This window comes from Garra rufa, unplaced genomic scaffold, assembly GCF_049309525.1.
Source record: "Garra rufa unplaced genomic scaffold, GarRuf1.0 hap1_unplaced_006, whole genome shotgun sequence".
In the NCBI taxonomy this organism is placed as follows: domain Eukaryota; kingdom Metazoa; phylum Chordata; class Actinopteri; order Cypriniformes; family Cyprinidae; genus Garra; species Garra rufa.
Genome location: NW_027394281.1, coordinates 485577 through 496132, shown reverse-complemented (window position 1 = coordinate 496132; position 10556 = coordinate 485577).

Below are 10556 nucleotides of genomic sequence, written 5' to 3'. Positions count from 1 at the left end.
TGAGGAAATTAACTGCAGGCAGGGCTCCACCTCATTTGAGTTTCTTTTCCTGCTATTGAAAATGTGTTGCACCCATATAACGTTCGTCCCAACATGTAGCTTTTAAATGTTGAACAGGTAAGGCTAAATTTGGCCACTATTTTGAATCTTCATCTTCACCGCTTTTTCAAATTCCTTGCCCTCAGGACTGCAAACCGGCTGATGTCTACTCTAACTTTAGCATCTTTCTTTTCAACCAAAGCAGAAAGTGCTATCAAGTTGGGGTAAATGTTTGCTGACTGACTCCCCTGTGTCCACCTGGTTTTAATTCAGTTCTGTTTCATTTGAAGGAGACCCTCCAGATGACTACAAAGGGAAGCATTTGTGATTCTATGTAGGAATAAGTGCTTCTCTTTGGGGCAGTCTTGTTGGTGTTTTATCATCATGGATTGTTTTATCATCATGCTGCCATCGCTGCTGCAGCATAACCATTGTAAACACTTGAGGGTGCTGTTTTACCGCAAGTTTTGGTCTGGCACTTTGTTTTTGTGCTTAGTCTGATCCAATCCTTTCTAAAAAAAGGACTCTAGACTTTTCTACATTCAGAAACCTTGAAGAGAGTCACATCTGCATAACGTGCTTCAAATGTGTGAAAAGTCCACCCATTCTCCTGAACGATGAGGCGTTCCAAAGATATTAACGCAGCAAACAAAGCTTAACAGCCTTTCAAAAGTACCCAAGTGCCAACTAGCACAGGAAAGCCAAAGAGGCAAGAACACGCTTATAATGGGTGCTGTAACCCAAACTGCTCAGATCAGCCCATCCTTGCAACAGGCAGCATGCTCCTGGTGTATCTGACTGCAAATGACCTCCTCTGATGCTACAGAATTTACATTTTCAAAATGGACAAGATTTTCAACTACTACAGCTGTCACCATCGGTAGCCTCACAATGGCACTGACTTGTCTGTTGTATTTGGTAAGTGCTATTTGTTGGGGTAGTTTCAAGTGACCAGTGCTTCAGGAGACAATGGCCACAATGAGTTCTACATGCGTTGGTCATTTAATCACGGTATTCCACACATTAAGATTACTTCAAATGGCAGCATTGATTGGTCCTATGTTCATAAGTGCTTCTCTTTGGGGTAGTTTTAATGAGGAAATGAACTTCAGGCAGGGCTCCACCTCATTTGAGTTTCTTTTCCTGCTATTGAAAATGTGTTGCACCCATATAACGTTCGTCCCAATTTGTAGCTTTTAAATGCTGAACGGGTAAGGCTAAATTTGGCCACTATTTTGCATCCTCCTCTTTACCCGCTTTTTCATATCCTTGCCATCCGGACTGCAAACCGGCTGATGTCTACTCAAACTTTAGCATCTTTCTTTTCAACCAAAGCAGAAAGTGCTATCAAGTTGGGGTAAATGTTTGCTGACTGACTCCCCTGTGTCCACATGGTTTTAATTAAGTTCTGTTTCATTTGAAGGAGACCCTCCAGATGACTACAAAGGGAAGCATTTGTGATTCTATGTAGGAATAAGTGCTTCTCTTTGGGGCAGTCTTGTTGGTGTTTTATCATCATGGGTGTTTTATCATCATGCTGCCATCACTGCTGCAGCATAACCATTGTAAACACTTGAGGGTGCTGTTTTACCCCAAGTTTTGGTCTGGCACTTTGTTTTTTTTTTGCTTAGTCTGATCCAATCCTTTCTAAAAAAGGACTCTATTCTTTTCTACATTCAGAAACTATGAAGAGAGTCACATCTGCATAACGTGCTTCAAATGTGTGAAAAGTCCACCCATGCTCCTCAACGATGAGGCTCTCCAAAGATATTAACGCAGCAAACAAAGCATAACAGCCTTTCAAAAGTACCCAAGTGCCAGCTAGCACAGGAAAGCCAAAGAGGCAAGAACACGCTTATAATGGGTGCTGTAACCCAAACTGCTCAGATCAGCCCATCCTTGCAACAGGCAGCATGCTCCTGGTGTATCTGACTGCAAATGACCTCCTCTGATGCTACAGAATTTACATTTTCAAAATGGACAAGATTTTCAACTACTACAGCTGTCACCATCGGTACCCTCACAATGGCACTGACTTGTCTGTTGTATTTGGTAAGTGCTATTTGTTGGGGTAGTTTCAAGTGACCAGTGCTTCAGGAGACAATGGCCACAATGAGTTCTACATGCGTTGGTCATTTAATCACGGTATTCCACACATTAAGATTACTTCAAATGGCAGCATTGATTGGTCCTATGTTCATAAGTGCTTCTCTTTGGGGTAGTTTTAATGAGGAAATGAACTGCAGGCAGGGCTCCACCTCATTTGAGTTTCTTTTCCTGCTATTGAAAATGTGTTGCACCCATATAACGTTCGTCCCAATTTGTAGCTTTTAAATGCTGAACGGGTAAGGCTAAATTTGGCCACTATTTTGCATCCTCCTCTTTACCCGCTTTTTCATATCCTTGCCATCCGGACTGCAAACCGGCTGATGTCTACTCAAACTTTAGCATCTTTCTTTTCAACCAAAGCAGAAAGTGCTATCAAGTTGGGGTAAATGTTTGCTGACTGACTCCCCTGTGTCCACATGGTTTTAATTAAGTTCTGTTTCATTTGAAGGAGACCCTCCAGATGACTACAAAGGGAAGCATTTGTGATTCTATGTAGGAATAAGTGCTTCTCTTTGGGGCAGTCTTGTTGGTGTTTTATCATCATGGGTGTTTTATCATCATGCTGCCATCACTGCTGCAGCATAACCATTGTAAACACTTGAGGGTGCTGTTTTACCCCAAGTTTTGGTCTGGCACTTTGTTTTTTGCTTAGTCTGATCCAATCCTTTCTAAAAAAGGACTCTATTCTTTTCTACATTCAGAAACTATGAAGAGATTCACATCTGCATAACGTGCTTCAAATGTGTGAAAAGTCCACCCATGCTCCTGAACGATGAGGCGTTCCAAAGATATTAACGCAGCAAACAAAGCTTAACAGCCTTTCAAAAGTACCCAAGTGCCAACTAGCACAGGAAAGCCAAAGAGGCAAGAACACGCTTATAATGGGTGCTGTAACCCAAACTGCTCAGATCAGCCCATCCTTGCAACAGGCAGCATGCTCCTGGTGTATCTGACTGCAAATGACCTCCTCTGATGCTACAGAATTTACATTTTCAAAATGGACAAGATTTTCAACTACTACAGCTGTCACCATCGGTACCCTCACAATGGCACTGACTTGTCTGTTGTATTTGGTAAGTGCTATTTGTTGGGGTAGTTTCAAGTGACCAGTGCTTCAGGAGACAATGACCACAATGAGTTCTACATGCGTTGGTCATTTAATCACGGTAATCCACACATTAAGATTACTTCAAATGGCAGCATTGATTGGTCCTATGTTCATAAGTGCTTCTCTTTGGGGTAGTTTTAATGAGGAAATGAACTGCAGGCAGGGCTCCACCTCATTTGAGTTTCTTTTCCTGCTATTGAAAATGTGTTGCACCCATATAACGTTCGTCCCAACATGTAGCTTTTAAATGTTGAACAGGTAAGGCTAAATTTGGCCACTATTTTGAATCTTCATCTTCACCGCTTTTTCAAATTCCTTGCCCTCAGGACTGCAAACCGGCTGATGTCTACTCTAACTTTAGCATCTTTCTTTTCAACCAAAGCAGAAAGTGCTATCAAGTTGGGGTAAATGTTTGCTGACTGACTCCCCTGTGTCCACCTGGTTTTAATTCAGTTCTGTTTCATTTGAAGGAGACCCTCCAGATAACTACAAAGGGAAGCATTTGTGATTCTATGTAGGAATAAGTGCTTCTCTTTGGGGCAGTCTTGTTGGTGTTTTATCATCATGCTGCCATCGCTGCTGCAGCATAACCATTGTAAACACTTGAGGGTGCTGTTTTACCCCAAGTTTTGGTCTGGCACTTTGTTTTTTTTTGCTTAGTCTGATCCAGTCCTTTCTAAAAAAGGACTCTAGTCTTTTCTACATTCAGAAACTATGAAGAGAGTCACATCTGCATAACGTGCTTCAAATGTGTGAAAAGTCCACCCATGCTCCTCAACGATGAGGCGTTCCAAAGATATTAACGCAGCAAACAAAGCATAACAGCCTTTCAAAAGTACCCAAGTGCCAGCTAGCACAGGAAAGCCAAAGAGGCAAGAACACGCTTATAATGGGTGCTGTAACCCAAACTGCTCAGATCAGCCCATCCTTGCAACAGGCAGCATGCTCCTGGTGTATCTGACTGCAAATGACCTCCTCTGATGCTACAGAATTTACATTTTCAAAATGGACAAGATTTTCAACTACTACAGCTGTCACCATCGGTACCCTCACAATGGCACTGACTTGTCTGTTGTATTTGGTAAGTGCTATTTGTTGGGGTAGTTTCAAGTGACCAGTGCTTCAGGAGACAATGGCCACAATGAGTTCTACATGCGTTGGTCATTTAATCACGGTATTCCACACATTAAGATTACTTCAAATGGCAGCATTGATTGGTCCTATGTTCATAAGTGCTTCTCTTTGGGGTAGTTTTAATGAGGAAATTAACTGCAGGCAGGGCTCCACCTCATTTGAGTTTCTTTTCCTGCTATTGAAAATGTGTTGCACCCATATAACGTTCGTCCCAACATGTAGCTTTTAAATGTTGAACAGGTAAGGCTAAATTTGGCCACTATTTTGAATCTTCATCTTCACCGCTTTTTCAAATTCCTTGCCCTCAGGACTGCAAACCGGCTGATGTCTACTCTAACTTTAGCATCTTTCTTTTCAACCAAAGCAGAAAGTGCTATCAAGTTGGGGTAAATGTTTGCTGACTGACTCCCCTGTGTCCACCTGGTTTTAATTCAGTTCTGTTTCATTTGAAGGAGACCCTCCAGATGACTACAAAGGGAAGCATTTGTGATTCTATGTAGGAATAAGTGCTTCTCTTTGGGGCAGTCTTGTTGGTGTTTTATCATCATGGATTGTTTTATCATCATGCTGCCATCGCTGCTGCAGCATAACCATTGTAAACAATTGAGGGTGCTGTTTTACCGCAAGTTTTGGTCTGGCACTTTGTTTTTGTGCTTAGTCTGATCCAATCCTTTCTAAAAAAAGAACTCTAGACTTTTCTACATTCAGAAACCTTGAAGAGAGTCACATCTGCATAACGTGCTTCAAATGTGTGAAAAGTCCACCCATTCTCCTGAACGATGAGGCGTTCCAAAGATATTAACGCAGCAAACAAAGCTTAACAGCCTTTCAAAAGTACCCAAGTGCCAACTAGCACAGGAAAGCCAAAGAGGCAAGAACACGCTTATAATGGGTGCTGTAACCCAAACTGCTCAGATCAGCCCATCCTTGCAACAGGCAGCATGCTCCTGGTGTATCTGACTGCAAATGACCTCCTCTGATGCTACAGAATTTACATTTTCAAAATGGACAAGATTTTCAACTACTACAGCTGTCACCATCGGTAGCCTCACAATGGCACTGACTTGTCTGTTGTATTTGGTAAGTGCTATTTGTTGGGGTAGTTTCAAGTGACCAGTGCTTCAGGAGACAATGGCCACAATGAGTTCTACATGCGTTGGTCATTTAATCACGGTATTCCACACATTAAGATTACTTCAAATGGCAGCATTGATTGGTCCTATGTTCATAAGTGCTTCTCTTTGGGGTAGTTTTAATGAGGAAATGAACTTCAGGCAGGGCTCCACCTCATTTGAGTTTCTTTTCCTGCTATTGAAAATGTGTTGCACCCATATAACGTTCGTCCCAATTTGTAACTTTTAAATGCTGAACGGGTAAGGCTAAATTTGGCCACTATTTTGCATCCTCCTCTTTACCCGCTTTTTCATATCCTTGCCATCCGGACTGCAAACCGGCTGATGTCTACTCAAACTTTAGCATCTTTCTTTTCAACCAAAGCAGAAAGTGCTATCAAGTTGGGGTAAATGTTTGCTGACTGACTCCCCTGTGTCCACATGGTTTTAATTAAGTTCTGTTTCATTTGAAGGAGACCCTCCAGATGACTACAAAGGGAAGCATTTGTGATTCTATGTAGGAATAAGTGCTTCTCTTTGGGGCAGTCTTGTTGGTGTTTTATCATCATGGGTGTTTTATCATCATGCTGCCATCACTGCTGCAGCATAACCATTGTAAACACTTGAGGGTGCTGTTTTACCCCAAGTTTTGGTCTGGCACTTTGTTTTTTGCTTAGTCTGATCCAATCCTTTCTAAAAAAGGACTCTATTCTTTTCTACATTCAGAAACTATGAAGAGAGTCACATCTGCATAACGTGCTTCAAATGTGTGAAAAGTCCACCCATGCTCCTGAACGATGAGGCGTTCCAAAGATATTAACGCATCAAACAAAGCTTAAGAGCCTTTCAAAAGTACCCAAGTGCCAACTAGCACAGGAAAGCCAAAGAGGCAAGAACACGCTTATAATGGGTGCTGTAACCCAAACTGCTCAGATCAGCCCATCCTTGCAACAGGCAGCATGCTCCTGGTGTATCTGACTGCAAATAACCTCCTCTGATGCTACAGAATTTACATTTTCAGAATGGACAAGATTTTCAACTACTACAGCTGTCACCATCGGTACCCTCACAATGGCACTGACTTGTCTGTTGTATTTGGTAAGTGCTATTTGTTGGGGTAGTTTCAAGTGACCAGTGCTTCAGGAGACAATGGCCACAATGAGTTCTACATGTGTTGGTCATTTAATCACGGTATTCCACACATTAAGATTACTTCAAATGGCAGCATTGATTGGTCCTATGTTCATAAGTGCTTCTCTTTGGGGTAGTTTTAATGAGGAAATGAACTGCAGGCAGGGCTCCACCTCTTTTGAGTTTCTTTTCCTGCTATTGAAAATGTGTTGCACCCATATAACGTTCGTCCCAACATGTAGCTTTTAAATGTTGAACAGGTAAGGCTAAATTTGGCCACTATTTTGAATCTTCATCTTCACCGCTTTTTCAAATTCCTTGCCCTCAGGACTGCAAACCGGCTGATGTCTACTCTAACTTTAGCATCTTTCTTTTCAACTAAAGTAGAAAGTGCTATAAAGTTGGGGTAAACATTTGCTGACTGACTCCCCTGTGTCCACCTGGTTTTAATTCAGTTTTGTTTGATTTTTTAAGGAGACCCTCCAGATGACTACAAAGGGAAGCATTTGTGATTCTATGTAGGAATAAGTGCTTCTCTATGGGGCAGTCTTGTTGGTGTTTTATCATCATGGGTGTTTTATCATCATGCTGCCATCGCTGCTGCAGCATAACCATTGTAAACACTTGAGGGAGCTGTTTTACCCCAAGTTTTGGTCTGGCACTTTGTTTTTTACTTAGTCTGATCCAATCCTTTCTAAAAAAGGACTCTAGTCTTTTCTACATTCAGAAACTATGAAGAGAGTCACATTTGCATAACGTGCTTCAAATGTGTGAAAAGTCCACCCATGCTCCTGAACGATGAGGCGTTCCAAAGATATTAACGCAGCAAACAAAGCTTAACAGCCTTTCAAAAGTACCCAAGTGCCAACTAGCACAGGAAAGCCAAAGAGGCAAGAACACGCTTATAATGGGTGCTGTAACCCAAACTGCTCAGATCAGCCCATCCTTGCAACAGGCAGCATGCTCCTGGTGTATCTGACTGCAAATGACCTCCTCTGATGCTACAGAGTTTCCATTTTCAAAATGGACAAGATTTTCAACTACTACAGCTGTCACCATCGGTACCCTCACAATGGCACTGACTTGTCTGTTGTATTTGGTAAGTGCTATTTGTTGGGGTAGTTTCAAGTGACCAGTGCTTCAGGAGACAATGGCCACAATGAGTTCTACATGCGTTGGTCATTTAATCACGGTATTCCACACATTAAGATTACTTCAAATGGCAGCATTGATTGGTCCTATGTTCATAAGTGCTTCTCTTTGGGGTAGTTTTAATGAGGAAATGAACTGCAGGCAGGGCTCCACCTCATTTGAGTTTCTTTTCCTGCTATTGAAAATGTGTTGCACCCATATAACGTTCGTCCCAATTTGTAGCTTTTAAAAGGTGAACAGGTAAGGCTAAATTTGGCCACTATTTTGCATCCTCCTCTTTACCCGCTTTTTCATATCCTTGCCCTCCGGACTGCAAACCGGCTGATGTCTACTCTAACTTTAGCATCTTTCTTTTCAACCAAAGCAGAAAGTGCTATCAAGTTGGGGTAAATGTTTGCTGACTGACTCCCCTGTGTCCACCTGGTTTTAATTCAGTTCTGTTTGATTTGAAGGAGACCCTCCAGATGACTACAAAGGGAAGCATTTGTGATTCTATGTAGGAATAAGTGCTTCTCTTTGGGGCAGTCTTGTTGGTGTTTTATCATCATGGGTGTTTTATCATCATGCTGCCATCGCTGCTGCAGCATAACCATTGTAAACACTTGAGGGTGCTGTTTTACCCCAAGTTTTGGTCTGGCACTTTGTTTTTGCGCTTAGTCTGATCCAATCCTTTCTAAAAAAGGACTCTAGACTTTTCTACATTCAGAAACCTTGAAGAGAGTCACATCTGCATAACGTGCTTCAAATGTGTGAAAAGTCCACCCATTCTCCTGAACGATGAGGCGTTCCAAAGATATTAACGCAGCAATCAAAGCTTAACGGTCTTTCAAAAGTACCCAAGTGCCAACTAGCACAGGAAAGCCAAAGGGGCATGAACACGCTTATAATGGGTGCTGTCACCCAAACTGCTCAGATCAGCCCATCCTGGCAACAGGCAGCATGTTCCTGATGTATCTGACTGCAAATGACCTCCTCTGATGCTACAGAGTTTCCATTTTCAAAATGGACAAGATTTTCAACTGCTACAACTGTCACCATCAGTACCCTCACAATGGCACTGACTTGTCTGTTGTATTTGGTAAGTGCTATTTGTTGGGGTAGTTTCAAGTGACCAGTCCTTCAGGAGACAATCGCCACAATGAGTTCTACATGCATTGGTCATTTAATCACGGTATTCCACACATTAAGATTACTTCAAATGGCAGCATTGATTGGTCCTATGTTCATAAGTGCTTCTCTTTGGGGTAGTTTTAATGAGGAAATGAACTGCAGGCAGGGCTCCACCTCATTTGAGTTTCTTTTCCTGCTATTGAAAATGTGTTGCACCCATATAACGTTCGTCCCAATTTGTAGCTTTTAAATGCTGAACGGGTAAGGCTAAATTTGGCCACTATTTTGCATCCTTCTCTTTACCCGCTTTTTCATATCCTTGCCCTCCGGACTGCAAACCGGCTGATGTCTACTCTAACTTTAGCATCTTTCTTTTCAACCAAAGCAGAAAGTGCCATCAAGTTGGGGTAAATGTTTGCTGACTGACTCCCCTGTGTCCACCTGGTTTTAATTCAGTTCTGTTTCATTTGAAGGAGACCCTCCAGATGACTACAAAGGGAAGCATTTGTGATTCTATGTAGGAATAAGTGCTTCTCTTTGGGGCAGTCTTGTTGGTGTTTTATCATCATGGGTGTTTTATCATCATGCTGCCATCGCTGCTGCAACATAACCATTGTAAACACTTGAGCGTGCTGTTTTACCCCAAGTTTTGGTCTGGCACTTTGTTTTTTGCTTAGTCTGATCCAATCCTTTCTAAAAAAGGACTCTAGTCTTTTCTACATTCAGAAACTATGAAGAGAGTCACATCTGCATAACGTGCTTCAAATGTGTGAAAAGTCCACCCATGCTCCTGAACGATGAGGCGTTCCAAAGATATTAACGCAGCAAACAAAGCTTAACAGCCTTTCAAAAGTACCCAAGTGCCAACTAGCACAGGAAAGCCAAAGAGGCATGAACACGCTTATAATGGGTGCTGTCACCCAAACTGCTCAGATCAGCCCATCCTGGCAACAGGCAGCATGTTCCTGATGTATCTGACTGCAAATGACCTCCTCTGATGCTACAGAGTTTCCATTTTCAAAATGGACAAGATTTTCAACTGCTACAACTGTCACCATCAGTACCCTCACAATGGCACTGACTTGTCTGTTGTATTTGGTAAGTGCTATTTGTTGGGGTAGTTTCAAGTGACCAGTCCTTCAGGAGACAATCGCCACAATGAGTTCTACATGCGTTGGTCATTTAATCTCGGTATTCCACACATTAAGATTACTTCAAATGGCAGCATTGATTGGTCCTATGTTCATAAGTGCTTCTCTTTGGGGTAGTTTTAATGAGGAAATGAACTGCAGGCAGGGCTCCACCTCATTTGAGTTTCTTTTCCTGCTATTGAAAATGTGTTGCACCCATATAACGTTCGTCCCAATTTGTAGCTTTTAAATGCTGAACGGGTAAGGCTAAATTTGGCCACTATTTTGCATCCTCCTCTTTACCCGCTTTTTCATATCCTTGCCCTCCGGACTGCAAACCGGCTGATGTCTACTCTAACTTTAGCATCTTTCTTTTCAACCAAAGCAGAAAGTGCCATCAAGTTGGGGTAAATGTTTGCTGACTGACTCCCCTGTGTCCACCTGGTTTTAATTCAGTTCTGTTTCATTTGAAGGAGACCCTCCAGATGACTACAAAGGGAAGCATTTGTGATTCTATGTAGGAATAAGTGC